We start from the raw sequence: 16,222 nt of genomic DNA, 5'->3' as shown, positions 1-16,222 counted from the left end.
AATTTGCTGATGTGTTTAGCCCATGAGGACTAGCTTGGTTTGCTTGGGCTCCCATAACAAAACACCTGGCACTTGGCCATTTGTTAATAGCAGAAATGTGTCGCTCACGGTTCTGGAGGCTAGGAAGCCCAGGATCAGAGTGCGTTGGTAGGGTCAGTGTTTGGTGAGGGCCCATTCCTATGTTTTCACAGGTTGGTGGGGTGAACAGGCTCCCTCAGGCCTCTTATATAAGATAGAATCCAATTCATGAGAAGGGAGCCCTCCTGACCTGGCCACTGCCCAAAGATTCCACCTCAGGGCACGGAGACATTTAGACTGGGGACCGGACACAGAACTAAGCAGAGGCTGGTGGATAGTTGTCTTGAAGACAAGAGTTGCTATATCTGTATCTGTGTTTCCCTGCTGCTTAGCAGTGTCGCTAGGCACTGAATTGAGATGAGAAGTCACATGAGATGTCTTGGAACTGTCCCCTTTAGCCCCATCCCTTCCGCTAACTCCGACCCCCGACACTCCAACCCCCACCCCGCACCTCACTTTCATTCTTTGCAGTTTCCAGAGTTTAAGTGACTGACTTTTCCTTTAGATTGTGAACTGACATTTTTAAAAAATGTTTTCTAAATACTCATAAACTGAAACTGAATTCATCCAACCACTATTGAGTGTTTCTTCTATACCAGGCATGGTTCTAGGCACTCAGGGGTCCTCAGGGAGCAACTGGAAAAACACCTCTGTCCTGCATGGGTCCTCTATTTCTTTTTTTTTAACTTTTATTTAATGAATATAAATTTCCAAAGTACAGCTTATGGATTACAATGGCTTCCCCCCCATAACGTCCCTCCCACCCACAACCCTCCCCTTTCCCACTCCCTCTCCCCTTCCATTCACATCATGATTCATTTTTAATTCTCTTTATATATAGAAGATCAGTTTAGCATACATTAAGTAAAGATTTCAACAGTTTGCTCCCACACAGAAACATAAAGTGAAAAATACTGTTTGAGTACTAGTTATAGCATTAAATCTCAATGTACAGCAAACTAGGGACAAAGATCCTACATGAGGAGTAAGTGCACAGTGACTCCTGTTGTTGACTTAACAAATTGACACTCTTGTTTATGGCATCAGTAATCACCCTAGGCTCTTGTCATGAGCTGCCAAGGCTATGGAAGCCCCCTGAGTTCACCGACTCTGATCATATTTAGACAAGGCCATGGTCAAAGTGGAAGTTCTCTCCTCCCTTCAGAGAAAGGTACCTCCTTCTTTGATGACCCATTCTTTCCACTGGGATCTCACTCATGGAGATCTTTCATTTAGGTTTTTTTTTCCCCAGAGTGTTTTGGCTTTCCATGCCTGAAATACTCTCATGGGCTTTTCAGCTGGATCTGCATGCCTTAAGGGCTAATTCTGAGGCCAGAGTGCTGTTTAGGACATCTGCCATTCTATGGGTCTGCTGTGTATCTCACTTCCCATGTTGGATCATTCTCTCCCTTTTTTATTCTATCAGCTAGTATTTGCAGACACTATTTTTGTTTATGTGATCCCTTTGGTTCTTAGTCCTATCATTATGATCAATTGTGAACAGAAATTGATCACTGGGACTAGTGAGATGGCATTGGTACATGCCACCTTGATGGGATTGAATTGGAATCCCCTGGTATGTTTCTAACTCTACCATTTGAGGTAAGTCAGCTTGAGCATGTCCCGAATTGCACATCTCTTCCCTCTTTTATTCCTACTCTTACATTTAACAGCGATCACTTTTCAGTTAAGTTTCAGCACTTAAGAAGAATACCAAACGTATTAAGTAGAACAAACAAAAAAAATACTAAGAGGGATAACATATTAAGCTGCTCATCAACAGTCAGGGTGAGGGCTGATCAAGTCACCATTTCTCATAGTGTTCATTTCACTTTAACAGGTTTCCTTTTTGGTGCTCAGTTAGTTGTCACCTATCAAGGAGAACAAGTGGCATTTGTCCCTTTGGGATTGGCTTATTACACTCAGCATAATGTTTTCCAAATTCCTAACAGGGATCACTTTTTAGTTAAAATTTAAACACCTAAGAATAATTGTGTGTTAATTACAGAGTTCAACCAATGGTACTAGAACAAAAAAAAATACTAAAATGGATAAAGTATTACATTGTACATCAACCGTCTGGACAAGAGCTGATCAAGTCACTGTTTCTCATAGTGTCCATTTCATTTCAACAAGTTTCCCCCTTGGTGCTCAGCTAGTTGTCGCCAATCAGGGAGAACATATGATATTTGTTCCTTTTGGACTGGCTCAATTCACTCAGCATGATGTTTTCCAAATTCCTCCATCTTGTTGCAAATGACCGGGTTTCGTTGTTTTTGACTGCTGTATAGTATTGTATAGAGTACTTGCCCCATAATTTCTTTATCCAGTCTACTGTTGATGGGCATTTGGGTTGGTTCCAGGTCTTAGCTATTGTGAATTGAGCTGCAATAAACATTAATGTGCAGACAGCTTGTTTGCTTGCCAATTTCATTTCCTTTGGGTAAATTCCAAGGAGTGGGATGGCTGGGTTGAATGGTAGGGTTATATTCAGGTTTCTGAGGAATCTCCAGACTGACTTCCATAGTGGCTTAACCAATTTGCATTCCCACCAACAGTGGGTTAGTGTCCCTTTTTCCCCACATCCTCGCCAGCATCTGTTGTTGGTAGATTTCTGTATGTGAGCCATTCTAACCGGGGTGAGGTGAAACCTCATTGTGGTTTTGATTTGCATTTCCCTGATTGCTAGTGATCTTGAACATTTTTTCATGTGCCTGTTGGCCATTTGGATTTCCTCTTTTGAAAAATGTCTATTGAGGTCCTTGGCCCATCTCTTAAGTGGGTTGTTTGTTTTGATGTTGTGGAGTTTCTTGATTTCTTTGTAGATTCTGGTTATTAACCCTTTATCTGTTGCATAGTTTGCAAATATTTTTTCCCATTCTGTCGGTTGTCTCTTCACTCTCCTGAATGTTTCTTTTGCAGTACAGAAACTTCTCAATTTGATGCAATCCCAATAGTTGATTTTGGCTTTGACTGCCTGTGCTTCAGGGGTGTTTTCCAAGAAGTCATTGCCGGTACCTATATCTTGCAGGGTTTTTCCAATGCTCTCTAGTAATTTGATGGTGTCAGGTTGTAGATGTAAGTCTTTAATGCATGTTTAGTGAATTTTTGTGTAAGGTGAAAGGTAGGGGTCTTGCTTCATGATTCTGCACGGGAAATCCAATGTTCCCAGCACCATTTATTGAATAGACTGTCCTTACTCCAGGGATTGGTTTTGGATCCTTGATCAAATATGAGTTGGCTGTAGATGTTTGGGTTGATTTCTGGTGTTTCAATTTTGTTCCATTGGTCTATCCATCTGTTTCTGTACCAGTACCATGCTGTTTTGATTACAACTGCCCTGTAGTATGTCCTGAAATCTGGTATTGTGATGCCTCCAGCTTTGTTTTTGTTGTACAAGATTGCTTTAGCTATTCGAGGTCTCCTGTGTCTTTTCCCAAATGAGAATCTCAAATTCAGTAAATCCAAAATCATACATGATCTCCTTACTGAGACTGAGTTCCCCCGTGCTAAGTCCCTAGTTGGAGGTCAGTACTATACTGTTCAACGGGTCACTCTGACTAAAATCTGGGCATGATCTGGAGTTTTCGTTTTCACACTCCTTATACCCAGTTCCACTACCGTGTCCTGCTCAATCAACCTCTTAAATATTTCTTCCATTCATTTTTTCATTATTCCATTAGTATTTTCTGATCACCAACCCTACTTATCTGGAATTCTGAAACAGTTTCCAAGACAGTTTCCTGCATCCCTCAAGTCCTTTTCTTACATTAGGACCATCAATACTTTTAAAAGCATGAAGTGTACATGTCATTTCTGGGAGGAAATCCCATAGGTGTCTTGCTACTGCCTGCTGAAAAAAACCAAGCTCTTCAACTGGCAGACAGCCTGGGACTACAGCCACATCTCAACATCCTTGCCTCACACTGAACTTCCAGAGATGCCAAATATTCACCATTACACACACAAACACACACACACACACACACATTTTACATCAACATTCTTGACTCACTTAAGTTCTTTTTTTTTTTTTTTTTGACAGCAGAGTTAGACAGTGAGAGAGAGAGACAGAAAGGTCTTCCTTTCTGTTGGTTCACCCCTCAAATGGCCACTATGGCAGGCATTCTGCGCCAATCCAAAGCCAGGAGCCAGATACTTCCTCCTGGTCTCCCATGCAGGTACGGGGGCCAAGGACCTAGGTCATCCTCCACTGCCTTCCCAGGCCACAGCAGAGAGCTGCACTAGAAGAGGAGCAACTGAGACAGGATCCAGTGCCCCAACTGGGACTAGAACCCAGGGTGCTGGCAGAGGATTAGCCAAGTGAGCCACAGCGCCGGCCACTTAAGTTCTTCGTTCTTCAAATATTGGCTTCATTACTCTTCTGGTTAGTTCTTACATACTTCTGCTTCATATGACATTCAAAGGGAACTCCTACAGAGGGCTAATATAATGAATGTGTCAAGTAATCCTCAATGTGCTCATGTAATATTCCCTAAATGTCTCCTTTATAGTACTTAACTATGTTATGTGGAAGTGATCATCTGATAATCCCATGACCAGAAAACCAGAAAGGTGAACAGAAAAGAAGAGTAAGAACCAACATTTTCTCTTTTCATCTTTGAAATCTAGGAAACGCACACATTTCCTTATTCTAGTTCATGAGTTCCATAGCATTTACAGAAGCAAAGTGACCTGCTCAAAGCTACCTCCCTCCTAGCAGATAAAATTAGGATCTGAAGCTAAGGTCTCTAACCTTAAGCATCACACTGTAAGATGAGGAACTACACAGTGGCTAAACACTTGCTTAAAAGGTGTCAAATACTTTAATTACTTATTCATGACCTGGCACTGTAAATCTTTGTCACACGTATCCGTGTAGCCTCTACACTTTGAGGCCACACATGGAGGAGTTTTCCAAGTCCACTCATGAGCTGATGGTCCATCACACTACACAGAACCAAAAACCACTTCTAATCCCTCCTTCATTGGCTGGATTTGAGATCCTGCATTCATGTCCCCACAGAATGGATTTCTGATCTCTCTTGAGGAAATCAGGTTTATCAGAACGAACATGGTTTGTAAGAATTACTTGATACTGATGGGTAGTTTATTCTAGACTGCAATAAAGAAGACAGAAATCTGGGGCCGGCAGCATGGCGCACTAAGTTAATACTCCGCCTGCCACATAGGCATCCCATATGGATGCCGGTTCTAGTCCCGATTGCTCCTCTTCCAGTCCAGCTCTCTGCGATGGACTGGGATAGCAGTAGAAGATGGCCCAAGTGGTTGGGCCCCTGCACCTGCATGGGAGACCAGGAAGAAGCACCTGGCTCCTGGCTTCGGATCGGTGCAGCTCTGGCTGCTGCAGCCATTTGGAGAGTGAACCAACGTAAGGAAGATCTTTCTTGCTGTCTCTCTCTCTCTCACTGTCTGTAAATCTACCTGTCAAATAAATAAATAAAAAATTAAAAAAAAAAAGAAGATAGAAATCTTTAAGTAAGTTACAGAAGGTGTGTGGAGTCACCAAAGGTTCTAAATAATTTGGATACAAAATCTATTAATCTACTTTCTCTAACATAAAATTAAAATATAATCCTCTACTATAACAATAAGGTTTTTACAATACACATATGTTAGTAAATATTTAAAAGCATCTTAAAATTTGTTTAAAAACTGCAGCATCACCTTTTGATAGTTTTTGTTTAACTGGTGACTCTGTCAGATTTCTAGCTAGGTAGTTCTGAGTTTTTTATTAAGAGTTATGGTCTGTTAAAATACATGCTTATTCTAAAGCATTTAGGTGAATTCTTTGTAAAGTGACCAAATCTTGTCTCTAATATGTCATGATGTTATGGGATCTTATTTCAACCAGATATTTTAAGCCTTCTTGACAGCCTTAACAGACATTCAAAAATCAAAGTTCCAAATTCATAGGATTTTGATATTTCCAGTTGAGCCTCTAGAAATATCAAATGATATGTCTTTTGTCTTTAGAGACACCAACTAATAAGAGTATTAGGATTAAATTAAAGGTGCTGCCAAGAAGTAGAGTGGTGCTAAGTTTTAAATTCTAATAATGTAAAATACTCTTAATATAAATGTCCAAAATTATCTTGTTGTGTTACTATCAGACATGATGGTTATCTTAATGAGAAAGACCCAGAGGCCTAAAAGAGATCTTTTATAAAATTCCACAGGTGCTTTCAGAATTAACACGTGGAGCAAGCAGGTGCTTCTTGTTGGGTTAACAAGTTTATAATTGTAAACATGGCTATTTAAAGTCTTTTGTCATCCACAGTTTTCTATATCGGATTTACTGCTCCTGAAAGTTAAAACATTGTTGGTTCTGTGCTTAAATGGGTCCCCTTAGGTTCCAAAGGACATCTTTTCCCAGACCTCCATTGTATCCAATAGCTTGAGACAGTTTTTGTAAATAAAGCCAATAACTTAATACAGGTTCCAACTTAAAAAAAAACATGGTTGATTGAGTTTACTAAGAACAGAAACTTCTAATCAAGTAATGCTAATGAAAAAGAGTAAAAAAACTACTACTAAAACTGCTTTATTCTTCTATATTATATGCTATGTTGTAATGTGTATATATTGTATGTCTACATGAAAAAATTAAGAGCTCTGTTTTAATTGATTTATAGAAAATTAATGTTCATAAATTTAAACTGTAAGTTAATCAAAGAAAATTTTTGTGGCCGGCGCCACGGCTCACTAGGCTAATCCTTCCCCTGCAGGGCCAGCACCCCGGGTTCTAGTCCCAGTTGGGGCGCCGGATTCCATCCTGGTTGCTCCTCTTCCAGTCCAACTCTCTGCTGTGGTCCAGCAGTGCAGTGGAGGATGGCCCAGGACCTTGGGCCCTGCACCTGCATGGAAGACCAGGAGGAAGCACCTGGCTCCTGGCTTCAGATCGGTGCAGTGCACCGGCCACAACACACCAGCCATAGCAGCCACTTGGGGGGTGAACCAATGGAAAAAGGAAGACATTTCTCTCTGTCTCTCTCACTGTCTAACTCTGCCTATAAAATAAAATAAATAAAATTTTTTTTAAAATTTTAAAAAATAAATTTTTGTTCATGTGACCTAAATAAGTCTCAATATCAGATGTTTTACATTTGTTTAAAAAAAAATGGTTTAAGTCATTGACATGTTTATACTTGGGTTTGCAGGTTGAACATGTTATAATTGTTCTAGATATTTAAACAATGTTTCCAAATATGTGTACTCTTGCCTTCAAATTCAAAAAAAGGCATTAGAACTTCTGACAAATGTTTTCATGAGTTATTGTTTAACAATTAAAATTGTTTCCTAAATTTTCATTTAATAGTTACTGTCAGTAAGTGACCTGAGAAGCCTGTCTTGTTCCCTCATTTCTCTCTTCTCTTCAAGACTGGAAACTAATTTTATTTTAAAAGACTCTCCAGGATGTACAATTTTATCCTTAAACCTTATGAAAATAACTAATGTTTTTCTGTAAATAACATAAAAATTGTGATTTCCATCTAGCTTTACTTTGGGCACAGTAAGAAGGCAGAATCTCCCTTTTCAAAACAAAGGAAGGGAGAGACGGTTTTAAAGTGAGGACATAGCTTTCTGATGTAATCTCATACAACACTCACTTTATAAAAACAAAAGAGGGAAATGTTAGCAAGATATAGCCATCTTATCTATGGTGCCATCTAAACCCCTGACACCATCTTCAGCTCTGGCTCTGCTGCCATCTTGTATCATAAGCTTCCATTCCAAGCTAAGCCTGCTTTACTAGAAGTGGTGACCAAATGGCCTAACCACAAGTGTCAGTTCCACCCCAACACTACAGGATTCGCTATTCCCACTTCCTTCCCTCTACAAGCTATATACGACCGGTTCTCTTAGTACAGGCTGCCATTTCTCTTGTACACGGAGAGCCAGCCTGCTGTGGTTCCCACACACAACAGTAAACCTTTCTCTTACTCTAGTGTTTACTGTGTTTTGTGGTGACCTTTCCTTTCTTTTTTTCTTTTTTTTTTTCTTTTTTTTTTTTTTTGACAGGCAGAGTGGACAGTGAGAGAGACAGACAGAGAGAAAGGTCTTCCTTTTTCCGTTGGTTCACGCTCCAATGGCCGCTGCGGCCGGTGCATTGCGGCCAGCACGCTGTGCTGATCCGAAGCCAGGAGCCAGGTGCTTCTCCTGGTCTCCCATGTGGAAAACAATTTCCACATATGCCTGTGAATACCAATCCCCATCAATGCTTATATCCCCCTTTTGATACCTCAGAGGAGGTCAGCCAACTAATATATTTAGTACAAACCACTGTCTTTCCACAGAAAAACTTCCCTCATTTATACCTTTTGCATCAGCTCTTCTGTTTGGCCATTCCTGCAAAATAGTAAGGGGCTTGCTGGTAACAAATTTGCTGGTGGTGAGGAAGTAATGCTGCTTCAGAGTAACTGAGCCTCGTGGTAGCTGACAGTGAGGCTGAGGGGAGGGAGAGAGGCCTACCATCTCACTACCCAGGATCACATGTTTCTCCACATCTGATCTCTACTTACAAGAAGAAACAAACAAAAACCAACAAAATCTCATTAATCTGTGTCTAGGACAAAATATGTTGCACCTCATTCTTTGAAACAAGGAAGGTAATGTTGCCAAGAATACATAAGTAGCTTAAAAGAATCAACAGGGGGACCAGAATAGGCAGGGAGTTAGATAAGGAATAAAAACCTGGAAGACTTTCTACACTCTCTGCCCTAGGCCTGCAACATAACTCCACCCCTTTTCATGCCAAGCCAACATACCCAGTTTCACATGATGCACCCTAGTCTCCTCCATAACCAGGAAGCAGAGGACACCATGCACTTGTTCACTGAGTTCCGAATTTAAATGCCAGTAAATTTTTCCAGATGACCACAGGCAGAATAAACACTGCCCCTAACTCCACCTCATTTGTATATTCAAATACACCATTACACATTCACTCAATATAGGGGGCCACTGGACAAGAAGAGCACATTTTTATTCTCTCCTGCTCTCTCCTCATAGGCAGTTTCCTTTCCTCCCTCCCTCTCCCTCTCCCTCTCCCTCTCCCTCTCCCTCTCCCTCTCCCTCTCCCTCTCCCTCTCCCTCTCCCTCTCCCTCTCCCTCCCCCTCTCTCACACACACACACACTTACTCTCTGGCTTTTACTGAGTATTTTTCTTGTTGTGGGTGGGCACATTCATGCATGAATGTGCAAACTCAATTAAAATGATTTCTGTCCTCATTATTGTATTTAGGTCACTCGTTTGTATTCTTATCTCGCATGCGAGCAAGAATCTGGAATAAAAAGCTGGGAAACACTCCTACAGCATAATGTGAAGAGCCAGGAGACAGGGGAATCATGAGAAAGAGGACTGTGACACACGTGGACATTTGGTGAGTGCAACTGTGTGCTCTCTTCCTCTCTTGTGCTGAGGATGCTTCAAAACTTCCACGGCTGTCACTCTAAGCATTTTGTTTCATTTTCAATATCATAGCCTCTGGGTGGGCATTTGGAATGCCAATCTGAGTACTGTAATAATCTGTCTTTTTAAATTAAAAGCCATATAGCTACAGACTGGAAATTCTAAAAAGCCATGACATGCCAGTACATGGCATGAAAATACAGGATTTTGGTTGGTTCAGGTTGCCTCTCAGCAGGCAGAACAGGGCATAGGCGTGACTACTCGCAGGCATCCACCAGCCCAGCTCCTGGTGCTCGGGGCCTGGCCACATTGTGTTCTGAGAGCTAGGACATACTGCCAGAGATGCTGACTTTGACCGAGTTTCTCAAAGGTACTGGTGATGCTCTTGTGCCCAGGGTGTTGCTGAAGCCAAACTTCATGTGGATGACCTAAACACTTTCTGTCCTGCATTCACCATACTTCCTTAACTGTTCCTCCATGTTACCCCCGGGACAGAGAGAGGAAAGACGAATGAGCACAAGCACCCCATTTCCTGCCTGGAGCTTCAACATCTGGCTTCCATAGGCAGGGCACAGTACCAGGTTTGGGATCTGATCATTTAGACTGAGACCAGGCCCCCAGTTTCCAGTGTCTGTCTTCCAGCAGAGGCTTAACTTCACAGCTCAACTTCCTGTTCCAGCAGAACATGCACCGTCACTATAGCCACATGTGACCGTTTGATCAGTTGGGATGCTGGAGTGCACACTGCCATCCTCCTTTGTTTTGTCTGCCAGCTCAAGCCTTGATGGCTAGATGTCTGCTTGGAGCAGTGTGACAAGTGTCCAGATCACAGCCCTGTGCCGTGAACATGCCAGGGTCCCTGTGGAATACTGGCTCCACGGTCAATGTGGGTGACTCACTCCAGAATGGATGCAGTCAGTAAGACCTTAAAGCAGCTCTAAATATTACTGGTATATCTACAAGAATGCATACCTCTAAATGCACCAATTCCTGGTGAGTGCTTCAGGTATCTATTAGCTAGCTACAGCTTGCGATTTCCCATGACCTTAGTTACCTTGCTTGGGTGGGGCAGAACTGAACTGGTTCATGGTCAGCTTGAATTTGATAATTAACTGTACTAGATCTATGTAAGAAGCTCACATAGGTACTTGTTGTCTTTTGATAATGTGTCTGTAACAGTTTAAGCAACCGGGATTCCAGCTAAAGTTATGGACCAAAATTATGATCCTACAACATGTGCATTTTTGGAAGAATGTGTTAATCTTACCAAAAATTGTCAGATTTTAATTGTGAAACTTTAATTTGTACAAATCTGTTCACATTGGGGCCGGTGCCATGGCTGACTTGGTTAATCCTCTGCCTGTGGCACCAGCATCCCATATGGGCACCAGGTTCTAGTCCTGGTTGCTCCTCTTCCAGTCCAGCTCTCTGCTATGGCCTGGGAAGGCAGTGGAGGATGGCCCAAGTGCTTGGGCCCCTGCATCCGTGTGGGAGACCAGGAGGAAGCACCTGGCTCCCGGCTTCAGATTGGGGCAGTGCCTGCTGTGGCAGCCACTTGGGGAGTGAACCAATGGAAGGAAGACCTTTCTCTGTCTCTCTCTCTCACTGTCTATCTGTCAAATAAATAAAATTAAATTAAAATAAAAAAAATTGTTCACTGACGGGTTGAAAAGAAAGGGATCCATCCTGCCACACCACAAAACAGTGAGATGCCTTTTACTTTTCCATGGTTACTGGAAGGATCTCAATAAGTAAATGGTCAGATTTAACTCCCTACACATCCTTTGCCAAAGGTGAAAACAACAACCCAAGGACATTATTGAAGAGGGCTGTCCTGACTGAGCTAACTCTGTTTCATCTTTCCATCCATCTTAAGCTCAATCCTTAGAGCCCTTCACTACACTTTTTGATCAGTTCCTTGACACATGGCCGATAATAGAAATGAGGAGTTAGATAAAGGCCTTACACAGTGAGACACTGTGTTCAGCTGAGCCAGCTTGTCATCATCACTTTGACTCTACAGTTTAAGGCTGAAATGAGAGCTGCCCAAGAGACTTCCCCATGCCAAAAGAGAAGGGTCAGACGCTCACTGAGAAATCAGGATCCTCCTGGGAGTTGGGGATCCAGAACTGCTTGACCATTACCACTTCTTTCCCATGGTGATGGGATGTGGTGAAGCACAAAAGAGTGGTGCCAGTGGGGCAGCAGGAATCTGAGGACAGTAAGGACCTTTCTCACATCTCTTCCAGGGAGGGCTATGGAAGCTGGAAGAAATGCTGAAACCCTTTTAGACTCAATTCCTATGCATACTTAGGAGTCCACAGTGCACTCTTGGTGCAAAAGCAGGATGAACCCAATTCAGATTACATAAATTATTTAGAAACACAGAGAAATTTTCTGGGCCAGAAATTCAACAGGCAGTGTTCTTTGCCAGGACTGAAATGGCATTGGCTTTTCTATTTATAAATGGATTTCTCCATGCCCTACTAGTCTAATAAAAATATAACTTGACAATGTGAAGATGCAGATATGGCAAATTCATGGTTTTAGCTCAAATTTTGAGAGGACTCCAGAACAGTAAAAGAACCTGAAGGCTATGGGCTGGCACTGTGGCACAGGAGCTTAAATACCTGCCTGCAGCACCAGCATTCCATCCAGGCACCAGTTCGAGTCCCGGCTGCTCCTCTTCCAATCCAGCTCTCTGCTTGTGGCCTGGGAAAGCATTAGAAGACCCACGTGGAAAACTCAGAAGAAGCTCCTGGCTTTGGATTGTTGTAGTTTCACCATTTGCAGCCATTTGGAGAGTAAACCAGTGGGTGGAAGACTTTTCTCTCTGTCTTTCTCTCTCTGTGTCTGTAACTCTACCTCTAATGTAAATAAATAAGTAAAATAAAAAAAGAACCCAATGGCTTTAAGAGTTCAACAACTGAGGGGCTCAGAAAATAGATTTGACCTTATCCTTTTCTCAGGCCACAGTAAAAAACTCTAGAAGAAGAAATTCTCTCCAGTTTGTCGGTCTTTATAGCAAACAATTTAGCAGTTTGGAGGGGAAAGTATCCAATTTTATATCAGCTCACCATTTTCTCCCCTCCACAAACAATTCATATGTTGAAACTATACCCCTCAATGGGATGATAGCAGGAGGTGGGTTCTGAGGGACTTAATTAGCATTGGAATATATCATTATATGAATGCCCTCTTAAAAGAGGAGACAAAGGAGGACAGGTCAGGACATAAATAGGAAGAGGTCCTCGTAAGAACTCACCATGTTGGCATCCCAAACTCAGACTTTCCAGCTTCCAGTAGGCCATAATACTAAAACAATATTAGGAATGGCTTTCTGTTGACCTGGACTCATGAGAATGATGGAGTAGGAAGTCTGCTGAGATTCAGTAAACTTGAAGAGTTAGAGACTTCCCCACCTTCTCGACAGTTAATTGTCTAAATTTCTTAACTTCTCAGTACCATTTATTGTCTAATCTCACTTCCTATAGATGCTTAAGATGTGCAGTACTATAGCAAATGTTCACTTGTGAATCCAATCTCCCAGGCCTGCCTAGATGCCTCAGTGGTGTTTTAGAGGCAATCTTGGAAAGCATTTCGCTATGACTCTTGTCTGCCCAAGCACACACAAAACTGCATAATTTGGGAAACAGCAGGGGGTACTTAGAGAGAAGTAGGCAGAAGGAACAGGAAGGGGGAAAGGCGAACATGCCACACTATACATTCAGCGCTGCTACCCTCATGATTGGAAAGGGGACCATCACTGGACTGCGGGTATCTGTCTAAGAGGCATCTGCTCTTTCCGCAGTAAGTGATCACTAGAGAAACTTCCATCCTAACGTGGTCACCAAAATCCCTGCCACTCTTTAGATGTCCTCGTAGACCCTCCTCTTACCTAATAGCCTTGCACTGTCCAATCAACTTTCTCCATCTCTCACCTGTGATCCCATATTGCGCATTTCCCAATCTGATAAGAATGGGGACTATGAGTATAACCCAACTTCGTCAGTCTCCTTAACAAAAGTTCCTCCTCCTTTTCCTTGTCTCCATTAGCATATTAAGGTCTGGAGCTTTGAAAGAAATGTATGCTTTCATTCACAGGAGGTTTTTGGCAACTCGGTAATGAGCTTCCTATGCCTTTGATTTCCTTCCAAAATCTGCAAATTTGACTCTAAGTTAAAATAGTCAAGGATCTGTAAAGATGGAACCTTTCACTCCTCAAGTATATGCCATAAACACTCCTCAGGGCTCCTTGTGTCCCTGCCGGCTCCATGAATTTTCTGGGTGAGTACCACATGGCATGGATTGGTTTCCTGGTTTACACGGATAGCAGGGGTGACTATGACCAACTTTTAAATACCTTTTTGTGCTTCCAGGCCTTCTGTCAGTAAAACAGAAACGACTTCATTGCTTTCTTGTGAAGATAAATAGGGTAAGTATAAGCCTTTTAGGTTGTACCTGGCTTACAGTAATTGACCAGCAAATCTACTAATGTCTTCTGATTTCTCCCTTATATGTTCCCCACCTGAAGACCTTCTTCCAAGTCTCTGCTAAATTCCAGGTCCACATCCTTTGCCTATTTCACACTTCTATTTTCCTCACTCTCCATCATTGTCCTTGGGATTTCTGAGTGACCTAGGTGGGTTCCAAGGAGCTCAGCATTCTTTCCCAGCTCACAACCCACACTAACACACCTGCATGACCTCTGTCTTCCAAGACAACCAGTGTTAGCTGTCTTTGGCAAACCCATCTCCTATGGTTCAATATGCATCTCCATCTCTCCTCTGCGCCAGCCTATACTGGACAACAGGCACATAGAGTTAAAAGGAAATTTTTCCTTGTAAATGACAATGAAACTCTTCCATGAGTTTCCCCAGAGTAGAGGCGAAACACACCATCCCATGTGTCCCATGCAGCCAAAGGTGTCCATGACTGTCCTTTGCAATTAACCAGTTATCAAAAAGAATTCTCTGAATTCAGGGAGTGGTACAGCTGGTCCTATAAGGTTCTAATCACCTGACTTAGGAAGTTACTTGCCTCTCCAATAGATAACATCCTGCTGGCCAAAACTGTCCAGAGGAATTTGGAGTAGGGGAATTCCAGGTCTGGGTAGGGAAACTCCAGGTCTGCATAATGTTAAGTACCACCTGCTTGTAACACTCTAGATGGACTGAAGCCCACTTGGCCACAATCAAATTTCCCTAATGAATATTGCATTGCTGACCAAGCAAGGGAAGATTACAAGCACCAGGAAGTTTGCCACAAACTAAACGTGCATCTCACAGCCCCAACAGCAATCTGCAATAATCTTTTCTGTTAACTCCTTGGGAGAACCCTGGAATTAAGCCATAGCTAACAGGCTCCTTGACCTGTTCTTTGCAAATAAATGCAAGTTTATTCCAACAACCCACTGTCAGTGATGAGATTCTGACCTGTCAGATGAGTGGACACAGGTTGAGCAATACCTCCAGCAACCTTAAAGAGTTGTTCTGCATCATAAATAAATAAGTAATTGAACATCTTTAGGGCATTAAGTGAGAACTGCATGGAATGCTAGAGCTCTGAAGAGGTAACAGATAAGATTCTGAGGAAAACTTGAATTGCTGAGCGTATAGGATTAAGAAGAATATTCCATATGGAAAGAAATGAAAGCATTAGGTACAAGAAAGCAAAATACAGGTGATATCTAAGTATCCAGCATGTTGGTGAAAATAAAAGTAATTAAGTGGATTGATCTTAGAGTGTATGTGTGAGTTAGATTTGGGGAGAAGACAGACAGAGGCCAGGTAAAATTTAAGGGACTTCTTAAAACACAGGTGGGGAACATCTGGCTGCTACGCCATTCAAGGATCACAAAATCACTTGCTCTGGCCTCCCCAAGGCAACCATGGGCGGTTCTCAAAATTTGATGTAAGTATAGCAGTCTACTTTGCCATTGAGAACCTTGTATGGCCTGCAAATGATGTTATGAAGAGCCAAATGGTTCTTAGCAGAAAAAAATGTACTCTACCCCTGCCTTAAACCATAGTAAGTTTCTAGGAATCTACAAAGCATACTGTACTTCCGTAGAACATTTCATGTGAGGACATGAAATGATTTGAATTTCAGAAGTACCAGGCTCCTGACTGGTGTGTGGGAAAAACTAGAGGAGAGCCTATGAATAATGGCATTAGGAAAGAGAAAAGTTAAAACGGCAAGTTCTCAGTTTTCAGTGTGTGGTGGTGTATATGAAAATGAAAAGGCTGCTTCTGACCACTAGTGTGTAGAGAACAAAGATTCTGTTAAACATCCAGTCATGCATAGGACATCTTCCTATGAACCACGATGAGTTTTGGAATCCACAATTTCACTTTTGAGAAGACTGAAACACCCAGGAATGTTACACATGAATTCAGACACAGCCCCTGAAGTTGCAGCTCCACCTATATACTTTAGTTTTCTGAGGCATCCTGTGGATGGAAGTAACAGGCCTGAGTGGTCAGAGGCCTGAGTATTATCCTGGTCCCCTCCTATGAAACTTAGGACAGGGTCACCCAATCTGACAATGCTTGTATTTGCATATAATTGATTGAAAAGGATGTCTCTTGTTAGCTTTCCAGAATGTATGCTCTATAGATGTCAAAAATGAGATATGGCTCCTACTCACAAGGGATGTACACATGTCATATATATCTTCTCATTAAAGATTAAAGATTTTCATTGGCCAT

At 42.1% G+C, this 16,222-nt stretch overlaps 2 long non-coding RNA genes across 5 annotated transcripts in view; one reads left to right on the top strand and one right to left on the bottom strand.

The window, feature by feature from the left end:
- LOC103349284 (uncharacterized) overlaps window positions 1-16,222 on the bottom strand; it is a 139,577-nt gene that overhangs the window by 97,911 nt on the left and 25,444 nt on the right. The gene's annotated exons all lie outside the window — the stretch shown is intronic.
- LOC138844070 (uncharacterized) lies at window positions 9,338-14,206 on the top strand. Its single transcript, XR_011379466.1, has 3 exons — window positions 9,338-9,483; window positions 13,617-13,799; window positions 13,892-14,206. It is a non-coding gene; the product is annotated as an uncharacterized lncRNA (long non-coding RNA).

Source organism: Oryctolagus cuniculus, chromosome 10 (assembly GCF_964237555.1).
Source record: "Oryctolagus cuniculus chromosome 10, mOryCun1.1, whole genome shotgun sequence".
Taxonomy (NCBI): Eukaryota; Metazoa; Chordata; class Mammalia; order Lagomorpha; family Leporidae; genus Oryctolagus; species Oryctolagus cuniculus.
Note: the sequence above shows the minus strand (reverse complement) of the source record. Positions and strands in the feature narration are given on the sequence as shown.